We start from the raw sequence: 17,091 nt of genomic DNA on the forward strand, positions 1-17,091 counted from the left end.
CCCCCTCACAAAGGATCGAGCAGCCAGGCTATGGCACTAGGGAGCCAGCCTCAGGATAAGAAACTGCACTTTACTGGGATCACCTCTTTCACCATTTCTCAACCAGGCCCAACATGTTGTTTGCCTACTGCTTCCCCTTTTTGTTGAAGTCTTAGTTACCTCTAGAGAGGAGCCATTTGACAGATATTCTCAGAAACAGAGCCCATCTGACTCTGCTTTGGGTGTATAACGTAAGATGACTGGGTCTCTGGGACTAAATGGAACTCAAGCCGAGGCCCTTCTAGCAAAGAAGGAAGCTGGAGTCCCAGAGTGTTGGGTTGGGTTTACATGAATCCTGTGTGTATAAATCTGAGTATAATCCCTCTTAGAGCAGGGCTGAGCCTTTGAGTTAGAGCAGGATCAGTTGCCATAAGTATGAGGATGCTGTGCTTGAATCCTGGTGTGGCTTACACCATCTCACCTCTCGAGACGATGAAATAACTGATGAATGTATAAACCACCATCAGTGGGTTGTGTCAACAAATACAAGGAAGACATAAGAATCTGTGTGCCCTGGCTTTGAAATAAAGCAGTGTACTTCTTTCCCTCTCCAAGGTCTCTCTGATGAAACCCTATCTTCTTTACTCGATTGTAGACAGAAAGAGGGAATAAATACCTGTCTTTTTAATATTGAATCTAGGTGGCAACTCCAGTCTAGCAAACTTCATCTTTTTAGCTGGATAATTATGTGTAATTCAAGTTATGTAACCTTTTCCCAAGGAACTGAATTTAGCCGTAACATCATTTGCTAACATGAACTCTAAAATATGCTCTTATTGTCAGTAGATTATGACTAAAATTAATCAGATCACTGAAGGCTGCCCATGACCATTAAATTATGTAATAATTAGTTATTTATCTAATTCTTTGTTCAAACCATAGCTTCTGCCCTTCTTTGTGGGCTTTAAAACATCAAAAGGCATTTCTTGAGCTTGGTAAAGTGACACATTTCGCTTGTTTATTAATTGTTTTCAAGGATAGTTGTTAGAATTTTTAACATCATTTTAATGAATTATGGATACTTTTTGCCAGTTGACAAAAATGCAATTTGAAAATAAACATGCTACAGAGAATTGTTTTCTGATTTTCTTGTTATTTTGGCATATCTGTAACAAATTTCATGCTTTATGTTCTCAAATATGAAGTGCCTAGATTCTTTCACTTCGATTTTTAATTGACATGAAACTATATTCATAATATATATGTTGATGCATACAAATGGATTACCTTTTCTTTAGTCAATTGCTTCCTATATTTAGGGAATAATTGCTATTACTAATATATTTTCTTATTAAGTAAGATAATGGGTGTGGATTTTAAAAAATGTATAATAGACATCTACTGAGCAAAAGCTGGTGTTTTATGGTCTTTTAATATCTATGTGACAAGAAAAGTTCTACCTATTCAATAAAATTCTGTGAGAACAAAAAACAATTTTGTTTGATGCTTTGTCAAAGCTATAAACTTTTTAATGTGATCTCCTTTGGGTTTATTTTTATTTCTATGATGTTTCCCACACCCAAAATACAAATTAAAATGTGCCAAAGAGGGAAGTATTTTAAATGAATCCAACCTGTTTTCCTTTTTCTATTTTTGAAAAATATTACTTGTTGTACAATAATATATGAAAGTTTCCTATACTATTTTTAATTTTTTTATTATACTCATGTGTAATACATCTTTTGAAAAATAATGTTGAATGAATACTGAAAACATAGAGTCTAAATTTTCAAGCTCTTTGGGATTGGAATGTATCTAAGCTGAATAACTAAATTTCACTTTGAGGCAGTTTTAACCTTGAAGGGAATGCTGACAAGCTCTGTGGCATGGAAAGCCGGAAAAATTTGCTGTCTGGCCTTTCACAGAAAATGTAATCCAACTGCATTATTCAAATTATTTGGATATTTGTTGTATTCGTGGAAAGTAGTCCTTAAGACTGAAAGTTTGGCATTACTATGCTGGAATTGGGCATTTGGAATTATTGCATTTTCAGGATATACTGTCTCTGTCACAACAACTGAATTCTGCCTTATATCATGAAAGCAACCATAAACAGTATGGAAACAGATGTGGCTGTGTGCCAGTAAAACTTTATTTATAAAACAAGATCAGGCCAGATATGGCTCACCAGTAATTTGCCAACCCCTTCAAACCTTTATTATTCAAAGAATAATCTATATGCTAGGAATGTCAGCATTCCCTGAAACTCTAAAATACAGAATCTCAGGCCCCTCCTCAGGCCTACTGAAGTAGAATCAACATTTTAACAATATTCCCAGGAGATTCATGTGACCCTTAAAGTTAGAGGATCATTGCCTTAAACTACTCTTCAAAACGAAGTACCAGGTTACTCCTGGGAAGATCTCTGAAATGATTAAGTATGTTGACGAGGGCTTAAGACTAGATTTAGCAGGTGAAGAGCACACTGTTTCACTGTGGACTTCTAAATTCTAGAATATGGAACCTTTATCTGGGCCACTGGTAATTTTCACTTCCTCCTCTAGGTCTTCTCGGATGGTCTGTTCCATTTCTTTAGAGGACAATGTCCTAATTTCTTGCCCTGGAATTTATTGGCTGTGGACACTTGTGCATAAGGGAAGGGGTGGGATAAGTTATTAAATATACAGATGTGTAAGTATTCCTTCTTCTTTTTATACACACAAATGCTACCCCCAAGTTTGTACTTGGGATTTTTTGGTCTCAAGCTTGTTGACATTCTTCAAATCAGATCAACTGCCCCATCTATTGTAGATCTCTCTGATGATATTAAAGCTTCCTAGACTGCTCAGAGAGACTCAATGGTGGACCACTGAGGAGCTGGACCACAACAGGGCTTCTTGGCCTCAGCATTATTGGCATGTGGGTCCAGATAATTCTTTGTTGTTAGGGGCAGTCCTGTGCATTGTAAGATATATAACAGGATTTCTGGCTTCTACTCATTTGATGCCAATAGAATCCCCCACCCCCAGTTGTGAGGGCCACACATGTCTCCACATATTGCTAAAGGTACAGTGGGGGACAAAATTGCCCCAGGCTGAGAGCCACTGATTCCTAGGGGTGCTGAGAAATCAGTGCCTCTTAGGTGTCATCAGGGCAGCTAGAGGCCCAGGACATGGGCGACCAGCCTCAAGCATTCCCTCTGTTCTTTCAGTAAGGCATAATAATATTAATTTTTGCTGGATGCAGTGGCCCACAACTGCAATCACAGTGCTTTGGGAGGCCAAGGTTTTCTTGAGCCCAGGAGTTTGAGATCAGTCTGGGCAACAAAGTGAGACCTCATCTCTATAGAAAATTTAAAAATTAGCCAGATGTGGTGGTATGCACCTATAGTAGCTGCTCAGGAGGCTGAGGCAGGAGGATCCCTTGAGCCCAGGAATTTGAGGCTGCAGTGAATTATGATTGCACCACTGCACTCCAGCATGGAAGACAGAGAGAGACCCTGCCTCAAAAAAAGTAATTTCCATGTAAGTCATAAAATGAGAAATTTAGGAAACAAAGTCAAAGTCACAGCTTCTCCAGGCCCTGGAGCTCCATCAGCTCTTCATCGTCCTATTATTTCCTCTCTGAGCTGCTGACACGTCCTCTTAATGTTCTCTCTGACCATATCAGTTCTGATTCCATTTTCTTCTTTATTGTAATTTAAAATAATATCTTATGGGAGAAAAAATGAATATGTATTGTCTGTCTGGCATTTTGAACTGAAATTTTCACCATAATGACGTCTAACATAAAATACTAGAGATTGGGAAACAAATTGGATTTCATAGTTTAGAAATCTTTCAAATTAGAGTTTTGTTATTGCCTAGTTTTAATTGTATCTTATATGTAACATTTTAGAAAATTATTACCAAGGGACTTAATTTTTGTAGCTGATTCTATAATTGGCTTATCCCAAGTCAGAGTTGATAATATGACTGTTCTTTGTGAGGAAGAGGGCTGGCATTTGCTGAATTTGTTTGAGTAATGATAGCCCTCAAAAATCGTTTCAATCTGATCAAACCTAATACATTTACTCTTGTAAAAAAATCACCTCATATTATACAATGATTAAAATATTAAGTTTTCAAATATTGAACTTTATTTTCCATTTGGTTATTTCCTGAATTTGTGGTATGCAAATTTGTAGTTTATTCAATTGACTCTAATAACAGTTGCCAGAGGGAGTAAGTCTGGGTCAGCCAGGGAATTGGTTCTGTAATCTGCCTCCTGAGATGAAAGTACTGCATAGCAGATCTGATTTATGGTTTCATTTGGATATTTCATCATTTTTGAAAGAGACAAACAGATTACATCTAGCTCAGTGCTCCAGCTAGTACACATTGTGCCTTTGTGAGGATTATAGATTATTTACAAAAGTGGCCTCATTTATTTATCTTTGCCTTTGTCCATGTCTCTTGCATTGTGACTTTTTGGCTCCTCCCATCAATAGTTCAAGTCTACTTCTCTTCCCCTTGAATCTGGGGTGGCCATTTGCCTTGCTTTGGCCAATGGAAAGCAGGAACAGTCATGATGTGCCTGCTCTGAGCCTAGTCTTTAAGAGTCCCCACATACTTCTGTTCTCTTTGTCTTGAAACATGGTGCAGCCCTCATAAGATTAAGCCAGGGCTAGATTGCTGGAAGATGACAGATGACAGACCACATGGGACAGAGAAGACCCATCCCAGGTGAGGGCATACTAGACCACCAAGTCCTAGCTAACCAAGCTTTTGACTGCAGATGTGTGAGTGAGCCCAGCTGAAACTAGAAGAACTGCCCAGCTGAGCCCTGTCCAATTGCCAATTTGCAGAGTTATGACCTTAGTAAAGATAGGTAATAGCCGATGTTTTAAGCCACTAAATTTGGGGATGATTTGTCATATAACAAAAGGTAACTAAAACAGTGAGAACTATAAAAAGGCACTGCTCTGAGTGGATGAATTATTTAATAGCACCTCTTATTCTGATGCAGACTTTTCTGGAGTACACATTGTTACTATCTCTGTCCGCTTTCCTAATGCAGGCTACAGAATTCACAATTGGAAACAATAGCCATGAAATCTAGAGTAAGGTTGCTGCCCTCCACCCTAGGCACAGCCATTTAGAAGCCGTGTGGTCTTCAGGAGGGAACCTCATCCCTGAAAGCCATAATAGTGCTTATACAGTTCAGATATTAGAAAAGACTCACTAGATACCACAGAGTGTACTGTAGGGGCCAAGGGAGAGCTTTCCACTTGGCCCTCTGAAGGTTTGCTAAAATATCAACTTGCAAAAGGCAGATAAATTGGAGAAAAGGCATACTAATTAATGTGTATACATGGAAGCCTTCAGAGCAAAGACCCAAAGATACCAAGGAAATTGTCCATTTTTATGCTTAGATTCAACAAAGTATGGACAAGAATATAGAAACATGGTTAGACAAAGAGAGTATGTTCTAGTGCTAATAGACTGAGTGAGGAAATCCAGGAAGGCCTTTCTGACTAGATCCTCTTGGCATCTCTGAGCAGCCTTCCTTCCTTCTGGGGGTAGGTCAGAACCCTCTCAGGAATGGGGGGGTCTTAGGACCTACAGCCAAACAAGGTAGGTCAGAAAATTTCTTTATGGCCAGTTTCTACACAAAAAAGCAGAGGGAAAGTTATAATAGTATTTCCAGGTTTCATGGCTGGCTTTGTGGCAAAGGAGTTCTGGTTTGTATGACCTGCCTTGGGGAAGAGGGATGCTACTTTATATGACTAGCCTCAGGGGAAAATGGGACAGAGAAACAAGAGAACAGGAGAAGTCAGAGAAAAACCTTTTCTTCTGAGGCCTTCAGTTTGGGGTATTGCTTTCTGAGCCCCAACAATATGCATGTGAAGCTTTTGTTTAAAGAGAAAGGATATGGTGCAATAAGAGAAAATGAATGAGGGCAACATCAGGAGTCAGAGAGACATTCCAACAACCCAGAGCCCTTTCTTGCTTTCAGCATGTAGGGCCAGGCTCAGTCATCGGCTTGAACATCAGGATCTGTGTAACCAATCTTGGTTTGGGGAGAGTTCAGAGAAGTTTTCAATGCAAGGGTTCTCCTGAATCTCTTTGGTCATTATCAAGCTAGGCAAACTAGTTAGGGCAGTTGCAAACCTGCAGTAAAGTAATTTATTATTAGGGGGTTGTCAGGACAGTTTCTAATTATTAAAAAAAAAAAATTTAACTTTCACTGCCCCTATCTTGGCCAAGAGTTCAAAAGCAAACCTCTAGCACTTTCAGAGATAAAGCTTTTTCCACTGAGCTGTGAATCAGTTCTATCTGCACAGCCTCATTTTCCATATTTGTAAAATTAGGATAATTATAAACGTTTTCACAGGATTTTTATGGGGTTTATATGAGGTGATTTATGCAGAATACTTACCAAAAGTACCTGGAACTTACTAAATACTCAAAAAATCTTCCACTGTTACTAATTAAAGAGCACTCAGCTAGGACTCAGCAACCAGATTTGAGCTGTGTGACTTTGGACACAGCACTTCAGCTATCTGTGCCTGTTTCCTCATATTAGGGAAGTAATGATTAGGTTACTCCTATTCTGTGATTATCTCATGATCATCTTTAATGCCACAAGAGCCAAGCAAGAGCATCCTTTTATAGTTAGTTCATGCAAGTTAGCATCTAGTAGGTGAAAAGGCTAGAAAAAATTATTTTTCTACATTACCAATTCCAAGAGAGTAGTACATAAATTATCTGGACAATCTAGTGAGCAATTTTGCAAAGTAGATTGCCCGAAGGCTCTAGTTTTAGAAAAAGCCATCAAGAGGTTTGAGAAACTTTGGCATTGAAGGTCTGGGCATCACAGGGAATAATTCTTTTAGGACCACACTGGTGGTGGGGACACACTAGATTCATGAACCATTGGTAACTATGGAATTTTCCCTAGTGGTTGGTGAGAGACCTTAGGTTGGGATATCACTTGCTAGAAACCCAAGGAAGGAATGAGTGAGAAGCTTGGTTTGCCACAGTGCCCTTCTTAACTGATGCTTGGTTTCACCTCTGAAACTATCTTGACGATGCTAACTGATGCCTTAATCCCCCTCATTCGGCCCAAGGTATATCCTCTTGCTACCTGCATTCACCCTGTGTGCATCCACAGTTGCTAGGGCTAGACAGTGAGTGAAAGTGTAGCTATTCCCTGCAGAAAGGGCTCAGTGACTAGGAGCAGAACTAATGATTTACAGCAAGGATTAGCAAATGTTTTTGTAAAGGACCAGATAGTAACTATTTTAGACTTTATGAGCCATACAGTTGCTGTCACAACTACTCAACTCTGCCATTGGTTATAGCACCACAGCAGCCAAAGTTCACATGTCAATTAATGGGCATGTCTGCATTTCAGTAGAATTTTATTTAGGAAGTAGGGGCAGCTGGTTTTGGCCCTCAAGCTATAGTTTGTTGACTCCTGGTTTGGCAGAAATAAAATATATATATTGTTAAGAGCTCTGCAGCAGAATGTTTTCAGGATTTCAGGGTCTTTTTTTTAACATGGAAAGAAAGTCTTGTCCATTTTGAAAATGATATAACATTATAAAGACATTAAGGTTAATCCTCAGAGTGGCATCATATAGACATATTTCAGAAAATAACAGTAGTAGTCCAACGAATAACTCCTCCAGGTACTGAAGATTATATTTGTTCTAGGTGGAAAGCTGGTAAGCCTCTCAAAATGAGAATGTTGGTAACAAATAAAAGTTCACATCTGAATTAGATCTCTGACACAGAGAACAAAAGGCATTTTGAAACTTGAATACCTATAGAAGCCCCCTCAACTGCAAAGTTACTTGAGTTAGAAGCAACAGTGAAACTCATCTCGCTTAGTTATATGAAAAGAATTATATATATACACATAATATATAGAGATAATTCATATATAGAGAAATATATATATATATATACACATATACATACACACACACACACACACACACACACACATAGAATTTGGCCATGGACTCAAGGTAATAAATACCATTTAACAAATGTAATGTTTCAACATAAAAATGAAGAAAAGGCCTGAAAAAAACCTGGAAGAGTTGACATTTTGATATTTAAAACTTTTATTAGGGAAAGAGTTTAAATGCTTTATGGTACAATTTGATTTTCCTGATTTTCAAAGCAGCCAATATACAGAAACTGTAGCCTCATTAAATATAATGAAATAAGTGAGTTGACCAATGTGCTCATTGGATACATAATAGATACATGAAATATAAATACTTACTGGAAAATATGATTAAATGCATAGTGTTTTCCCAGTCACTTTAACATTTATGTCAAAATTAATTTTATTTTAGGAATCAGGTGGATAAATTGTAATTTACTGCTTTTCACCCAAACTTGAATTGGAACTAATATTAAAACTTATGATCTTTGGTTCATGAATTAATTGAGAATCCTGAAAGGATTTTTTTTATGGAAAGTTTTAAAAACAGAATTTTTAAATCACTTAGCAACATAATTTAACATTTATAAAGTAAAAATATAAACTGCTAATAACTCCTCTATATTGTTTATTCTTTCGTCTTAAAGACTTCACTCTTAAAATACTGCATCATTAAGCAAGGTACCCTTGCAGTCTGAAAGCAACATATGGACAGAGTAAATATAATCCCGATTAAGCTCCCCGTTTTATATGGAATGGCAGTAGAGCCAGACATTTTAAATGCCTGCAACTTGTCAACTCCTAATTTGTGGTTTCCCATAGGACTAAGGTACCATAGTATATTTTTCCTAAGTACAGATGTTTGCCATTTTTAACCACAATAAATGTACCAAAAGTTTTTAAAGCATTATATTATCTACCTCATTTAAAGAAAAACATCTGTTTGTTTTAAAAGTGGAATAAAGTCTATGAATCATAGAGCAAGTGACACATTTTATAGACCATATGCACAAAGTCTAGAAATGGGCTAATTTTCAAAATTTATTGTGGACAGGCAATTATGTGCTTGAAATTTTGCAAGCCTATATGATTCATTACCTAAGCCACATTGAGGATTTTTGCATTTAAAAAAAATTTTTAAGAAGGCAGTGACTTGGGCGTGTGTATTTTTTGAACTCAGTCACTAGAGGTTTGGCCAAGATGAATGGCAACTGAAATCGCTCTATGTTTATGAAGCAGAAATTATGATCATCAGAAAAGGTATCTTTAGACATAAGGATGCTGACAAAATGAATCTTCATTCCTTAACATTAACCGGGAAAAGAGATGTTTCAGAAGATACAAGCTCTGACCTTTTAAAATGTTAAGAATGATACACATCTTAGGCCAGGCAGAGTGGCTCACACCTGTAATCCCAGCACTTTGGGAGGCTGAGGCAGGAGGATGGCTTGGCACAGAAGTTGTATCTGGAACCTGGGTTGTGTCCTCATCGGAAAATTAAACTCCAGGCTACAAATGGGGAGAGTTGTATCTTATAATTTCCACAAAATTTGAGTTTATCTTTTATGACCCCATGTGGTCTGTGACATGGGGCAGAAAAAACTTGTAAACCTAAGTTTTTTGACAAAAGTTTAGAATCGTGATCTTCCCTTGCTATGGTTTAATAAGCCAACCAACCAGTTTGTTTAGAGGTGAAATTAAATTATGATTGGGGAATCTTTCTGACATTCACATAATTTACATAAAAGGCATATAAACACCTGGCTGGAAGAAACATATTTACGTATGTAACTTTTTGTTTGGTGGCTATCTCCAAATTGTTTTAATTTCTAACAGAAGACTATACTAACATCCACTTTCAAGAATGTAGGTGCATCTGGTAGAGATTAGAAACGGCTTTCTCTAGGTCTTTAGATAACTGGTACTCTTCTGATGTGTGTAAGGTGGAATCAAAATCTGTGGTTCTGGGTTATCCTTTCCCATTAAAAGATTCTTTTTCTATACTGTGCAATCATATACTTTTACTGGGAGATTATAGAAAGGGCCTTCACCTCTTGTACCCTCTAAATCACAAAATATTACCATAGTATCACTATCTGCCTTACAGTAGAAAGTAAGTTTGACAATAAGCTTTATCCTCACTTTTGGTCATATTTTCTTCTTTCAGGGAAGGAACCAGTTCACCATTGAAATGGTTTCAATGTATGAGATAACTGGAGTCAAACTAGTTTTTTAATTTGCATGCAAATTCATACAAATTTGCTTGCATTGCAGCCTTCCTTTTCTTTCTCTCTTGGATCTGTGTCAGGGCCAGGCCATCTATTTGGTGCTGGAAATCATCTCTCCCTCAGTAACCTGCCTCAATGGTAGTACAGTGTTCCCTAATATGGGCACTGCCAAGTCAAGTGCAATGCCAACACTTATGTTATGCAAACTTATTCTAAGTGTATGCTTTATGTAAAGGTGCACATTCTTGGGAGATAAAGCAAGTTTTTGCATCCTCTAAGTTACTAAGCCTCTCTCTGGTTCCTCTGTGTAAATAGATTTGGTATTTGCAGAACCCTCTTCATTGGTTTAAAAAAAAAAGCAGGCTTAGATATAGGAAGTAACTAGAAGAGGTGTTTTGGCCCTTGCAATTCTTAACTTTGATTTCTAATTCTTTCCATTAAATTCGACAAATCTTCATTGTGCACCTGTTATGTGCCCATTGTACTGTGAGAATGAATGAGACACAGCACCTGCCCCAAAGAGCTTACAGGCTGCAAGGAGAAAGAAACATAAAGACAGCTCTAGTACATCTCAGACAATTCCTATTATTTTTCTGTGAAAATGCATCTTTTAGTAAATGCCAGGTATTGTTCTGAGCCCTTGATATATGTTATCTTGTTATTAACCTCACAATAATACTATGCAGATTATTATCCTATTGTATATAGATACAATTGAGGTTAACTAACTTTTTGAAAGTCAGAGTTCCATGCCTGCTTCATCAGTACCTAACTCAAGGAGTTGTTTGTGTCACATTTTCCTGGGGAAAGCACTGCATTTGATTCAGAGCTCTGTGTTCAGGTATGCATCCTTCTTTTCTTTCCATTTCCTTCTCTCTCTTTCCATCTTTCTTTTTTTTTTTTTTCTTCTTTTGTTTCTTTCTTTCTTTGAAGCTGGGTCTCACTTTGTCACCTAGGCTGGAGTGCAGTGGTGCAATCACAGCTCACTGTAGCCTCAACCTCCCAGGCTCAAGTGATCCTCTCACCTCAGCCACCTAAGTAGCTGGGACGACAGGCATGCACCAAAATACCCAGCTAATTTTTTAACTTTTTTGTTAAGATGAGGTCTCGTGATGTTTCACAGACTGGTCTCGAACTCCTGTGCTCAAGCCATCCTCCTCCCTCAGCCTCTCAAAGTGCTGAGATTACAGGCATGAGCCACTATGCCTGGCCTAAGATGGGCATCTTTCTTGACTTTTTTAAAAAAAGCTTTCTTAGTTTTATATAATCATTTCCTTGAAAATAAGACACTGCCTCTTACCCAACACAAGGTATGTATTAATGAACCTCCTTCCCCTTGGTCTCTAAGTCTAGCCTACTCCCATTTCCTAGGGCCATTTCTCTACCTGCTGAATGCTTTCACTTTCAACTCTTTTCTACAAATTATGGGGCACTCAAATCTCTGTTTCCACCAGGAGACTGAGTATACTGGTTACCTGCTCCTAAGGGCACATTTTGTCTTCTCTTTTTCTCAGCCTCTCTATTGCATTAGCCCTGAAGGCTTGTTTTGCATAATCACAAATTTCACTTATGCCTTTTCCCAAGCAAAGATGTGATTCTCTTACAAGAAGGAACTGCTATCCTCTTGAAGTAATTAGCTTCCTTTGCAGCCAGCTTTGACAATATCATTCATTTCCCCTCAATCACCTTACTTATGACTCTAATTTACACAAAAGCATTGATTGCACCATTTCAAAGGAACAAATAGTGCTGCTTTAATGTCCATTCTTGGTGACTGAGTCTTTGCCTGGTTGGAGTTCTAAATGCAAAACCTTTATTTCCCTGTGTGTGATTCACTTTTAGAAAATAAATTTTCTAATTTCCAGGATTATTTTTTTGGTCAAAAAGGCAGAAAACATGGCAGAGACCAAATGGGGGCCATTTGAAGTGGTTTTCTCCAAGTTCAAAGATAGATGCCATAAAGACTTGCCTTCTTTCAATCTTGTTTTAGCTCCCTCTGAGGTACCCAGTAGGATGCAGAATATTTATCTCTATCCACTTTCAACTGGACAATTGTTAGAGCTCTGTAAGTTATTTGTATCTAGCAGTTGGCATGGCTACTTCTAGAGACCTAAATGTAACCATTAGCAATGGCCTTTCCAAACCTCACCTTGGTAGCCCTGTGCTGGGAGGCTTATTTCTCTTTGGGTTACTCCTCAAGTTATAATGAGGTCTGGGATTCAGAGAGCGGAATGATGCCTTTACTATCCTAGACAATCCCTTCCAAGAAGAAGAAGAAGATGTGTTTTCTGAGTAGAGTGGGATAGATACATCTTTTCTTAAGTAGAGGCCTAGAGTAGTACCTGGCATACTGCTGATTCATGTATGGAGCCACATCATTAAGCTCACAGACACCGTGCAGGGAGCCATAACATCTCACACTGGCAGGCTTATCTTGAGAGAAAGGCCAAAGGACCTTTCTCCATAACATCTATTATGGACTTTTAAAACCTAACTATGTTTTGGATTTAGCCAGACAAACTAATCCCATGCTGAGTCTGAAAGGTCACACAGCTGGTTCAGGAAAAATGTCCAACTTCAAAGCGAAGCTTTTCTGTTTAGCTGCAAGGACAGGAAAAGGGGATTTGAAAAGGCAAACAGTGTGTTTGGCGGCTCAAGCTTTTGATGAAGAGGAGCAGTGGAGTGAACCTAGAAAAGTAGTCTGTCAGAGTAGCAGGTTTGAATTGGATAATATTAGGGGAGTATGCTGGCAGGGCTTGAGTGGGACTGAACGCTGGAAAATGATATATTTTTGTGTGTTTTAGGAGGAAGCAAGTGAGCAATGTAGAAAAAGTTGAGTTTTAAGAGGTCAGGATGTATAGAATAAATGAGTGGAAATCTGTAGAGACTTTGACCAGCAAGGAAGCAATTACAGCAATTCAAACACAACCCCAAATTATCATTAAATCCATGCGGTATACACTCCTAGCCTCATGATTAATGCCAAAATTAAAGGTGATCTTTTTGTAGCCAAATGTTCATTAAGAGACTTTTCTGTATATTTATTAGCTCAATATTTTTTAATTGCAAAAATTAAGTGAAGAGATATCATTACTGTCATTGTTCAGGAATAGTGGGCTAAGTAGAGCTGTTAATTGAGGATCCAGAGAGAAATCACATGTACCTGATTAGGAAACTACATTTAGGATTTATAAAGAATGCACACATATTTCAGGACTATACTGTGTAATATTTTAAGTGTCTAGTTTATAAAATTTGTTTGGAATATGAGACTGAGGAAATATTTTTTATCAACTGTCTAGATCAAGTAAGATAAGGAAATGGCCAGGGGCTTTTTTTTTTCCTTATTAGGTAGTCTAATAACCAAATATGCCTTTGAGCTTAATGACTGCCAAGGTGCTTTCCAGCAATGATTTATACTCTCTATTCCACTTAGGATGGGTTGTGAGGTCAACTGTGGCTTCACAGAATGAACCTCGAGGAAGATTGACCATTAGAAAACAGGCAATAGGTGAAAATAGTTTTTTATATGGTTAGATTGTTTTACGTTAGTTTCTGATGTTACATTCTAGCTTCACGAAATAATATTTCATTCTACATTTAGTTTGATTTGACTTAGAAGCAAAGAGAAAAGGGCATGTATACTGGTCTCAGTCCATTTAAGCTGCTATAACAAATTACCTTAACTTACAAACAACAGCAATGTGTTGCTTACAGTTCTGAAGACTGAGAAGTCAAGATTAAAATGCCAACAGACTGGATGTCTGGTGAGGACTTATTCTGCTTCAAAGATAGTGCCTTCTTGTTGCACACTCACATGGTGGAAGTGGGGAACACTGTGTCTTCACATGATAGACAGTGAAGGGAGCTTCCTTCAACCTCTTTTATTAGGATGCTAATCCCATTTGGGAGGGAGGACCCTGATGACTTAATCACTTTCCAAAGGCGACACCTCTTAATATCACACAATGGGGATTAGATTTCAACATGAGTTTTGGAGGGACACATTCAGGCCATAACAGCGCTCATGTGCAGAGGTTTGCCTAGTCGTAGATCTGTGTCCTAGACAGTACATAGTCCTGCAAAAAAAAAAAAAAAAAAAAAAAGGGAGATGAAAAGCCGCTTGAAAGGACACTTATCACATCTTCTGAATTTCCCCCCTATGATTTATACACTGAAAATAATCATTCCACCATTCCTTCATTCAGTAAAAACTGATGGCACAGCCATTGTAGGCATTGATTGAGCACCTATGTGCCAATCAGTGTGGTTGGTGTAATGCAAATACAAATGTAGACTAAACAGGCTCTTGTCTGAAACAATTTACACACTATTGGGGGATACAGACATGATTTTAAAAGTACAAATTGATAGGTACTTAAGTGGATATAAAATATTTTAGAAATTTAGGGATGGTTGCCTAATGTTGCCCAAGTTAAGCCATTAGAAGGGAAGACACAGCTGTGGAATATGTACTACCTAGAGGAGCTTTGGCCAAGCTTTGGTGCAGTATTTAAGTTTTACAACAACCATCAATAGCATCATTATTATTTTTTTAATAAATAAGGAAACAGAGGTTTCCAGAAGTGAAGCAACTTGTACCAGGGCAAATGTCTAAACGGATAGAGCCAGGATTTCTATCTCAGTCCACTTCACTCCAGAGCCCACCTTGCCTATGTTCTATGTTGGATCTTGAAGGATAAGTGGGAATTCACCAGTTAGTGTGTAGAGGAAAGGAAATTTTGGCCTGAGAACAGAACATGTGGAAAGATCCTTAAGCGTCAAAGAGTTTTTCAGTTTGGGTTAAAGCATTTTAGGAAAAGGGCAGCAGGAGGGAAGGAGCTTGGAGGTGGAGAGATTGTCAGTAAAGAATTAAGCGCTACAATCCAGGCTGAACATCCATCTGGGAGCAGAACATTTTAGTTTAGTCTTATTTTAGAGAGGGTCACTTTTAAGGAATTTTTTAATTCAACATGGTTTCAATATAGACTAATTTATTGAACCCCAAATCATGTTTTTTTGAATGTTCCAAGGCATTTTTCTCATATTAGGACAGGATGCATATGATCATTTATAGATACTAGGTTTCTGTGTATGTACCATAGTTTAACTACATGAAATTTGTTTTTGTTTGTTTGTTCCTTTGTTCTTGCCTTCATACCTTGAGGTTTTACATCATCGTGTATTCTTTGCCCTTTACATCTTTAACCTCACTGGTGACGTTCTCATTAGTCCTGGCTAACCTATGTCAAACCACTGTCCATGTTCAGGTACACAATTTTTAAGTTCTTTAATTTCAGGCATATTTCATTCTTTCAGCATTCCTGGGAAAGTATGAAATAAGAGATCAAGCATAGCCTGACCAACTTCATGCTTACGTACCACAGCATCATTGGAAAAGTTGAATGTTTTTTTTTCTTTTCTTTGAGACGCAGTCTCCCTCTCTTGCTCAGGCTGGAGTTTAGTGGTGTGATCTTGGCTCACTGAAACCTCTGCCTCCTGGGTTCAAGTGATTCTTCTGTGTCAGCCTCCCAAGTAGCTGGGACTGCAGGCATGCGCCACCACACCCAGATAATTTTTGTACTTTTAGTAGAGACGGAGTTTCACCATATTGGCCAGGCTAGTCTGGAACTCCTGACCTTGTAATCCGCCTGCCTCGGCCTCCCAAAGTGCTGGCATTACGGGTGTGAGCCACCGCATCCAGGCCAATGATATTTCTTAATAAACAAATTTGGATAGCAATCATACCACTCAATGGGAAATGGGATTTTCCCTCTACGCATTCTAAAAGTTAATTCCATCCTCTCCTGAGAATTGTTCTTCTTGATAGATTGCAGTTTCACAATACTTCTGTGCCATCTTCAACAGGCTTCCCATCAGTGGCACTCAAGAACTGGGTTCTCAGATTGCCAAGTATTGCTTAGGCTCATTACAACCGTGTTACACCAATACAGTGTTGACGGTATCATAAAAGTTAATAACCACTGCATAAATGTCAGTTTTTCCAGTGGAGGTGAATACAACATTTCAATACTCAGCATTTTTCAGATATGTTTAATCATTTGCATGCATGTTTACTTATGAGTAAAATGGTCTATGAAGTATTATCAAAGAATAAAGAAGGCAAAAACTAACTTTATATGACAGAGGAGAGAAAGAAAAACCAGCCTGCGAACAGTGAATGTTGATGCACATTTTGGGGGAAACTGATGGGAATGAGGTCAAAGTAGGCAGATTTTCCTTTAGTAGGCCAACTAGGGTTATCAAAGAGAACTATTACAGTTCTGAAGGATCTCTGAGAACCTTGAGATCTTAGCTGAGAAGTACATGTGACAAGTTGTCTCTGTGTTAGGTTGGCCAGTGTCCCCTACCTTAGTAAGGCAAGGTCTGTACAATTTCTCTCCTCAAAATGCTCACATTTTATAGTTTAAAAATTATTTTTATGTAGTCTGTAGACCTTTATTTTAGGTTATTTTATGTTTTAGGGTTTTGATTTTGACATCAACATTGACTTTTCAATGGACTCCAAACTTTCCTCACCTTTGTTAGTTGCTTCACATTTTACAAATGTTCACCTGTGTAACCAATGGTCTACCTAAATGAGCTGTTTCAATGAGGTGACTTTTCAGTTTTTTGTCTCCCCTTGACTACACTCAGGTATCCCAGTCATGTCAGTTGAACTGTTAAGTACTTACTACTGTTAGCATCCTGGCGTGAGGACTGGGAATCTCTTTACTTGATTCATCCTTAATTTCAGGAAAATTACAAACTTCACTTTATTTATAAACTTCAGGCTCCAGTTCTCAGCTCAGTTTAGTAAGTTTCTGTTTGTTTTCTTTTCGTTTTCAAGTCAGTTTTTAAAATGTCTAAAATGACTGAGTTTGAGGCTATAATGTTTCAAGTTATTTTAGCCTTCAGTTCTGGAGCTGGGACCATTCTTCAA

The 17,091-nt window shown here is 38.1% G+C and overlaps 1 protein-coding gene across 10 annotated transcripts in view; it reads left to right on the forward strand.

Annotated features, from left to right (window-relative positions):
* FRMPD4 (FERM and PDZ domain containing 4) overlaps nt 1-17,091 on the forward strand; it is a 915,426-nt gene that overhangs the window by 495,221 nt on the left and 403,114 nt on the right. The gene's annotated exons all lie outside the window — the stretch shown is intronic.

Source organism: Saimiri boliviensis, chromosome X (assembly GCF_048565385.1).
Source record: "Saimiri boliviensis isolate mSaiBol1 chromosome X, mSaiBol1.pri, whole genome shotgun sequence".
Lineage (NCBI taxonomy): Eukaryota > Metazoa > Chordata > Mammalia > Primates > Cebidae > Saimiri > Saimiri boliviensis.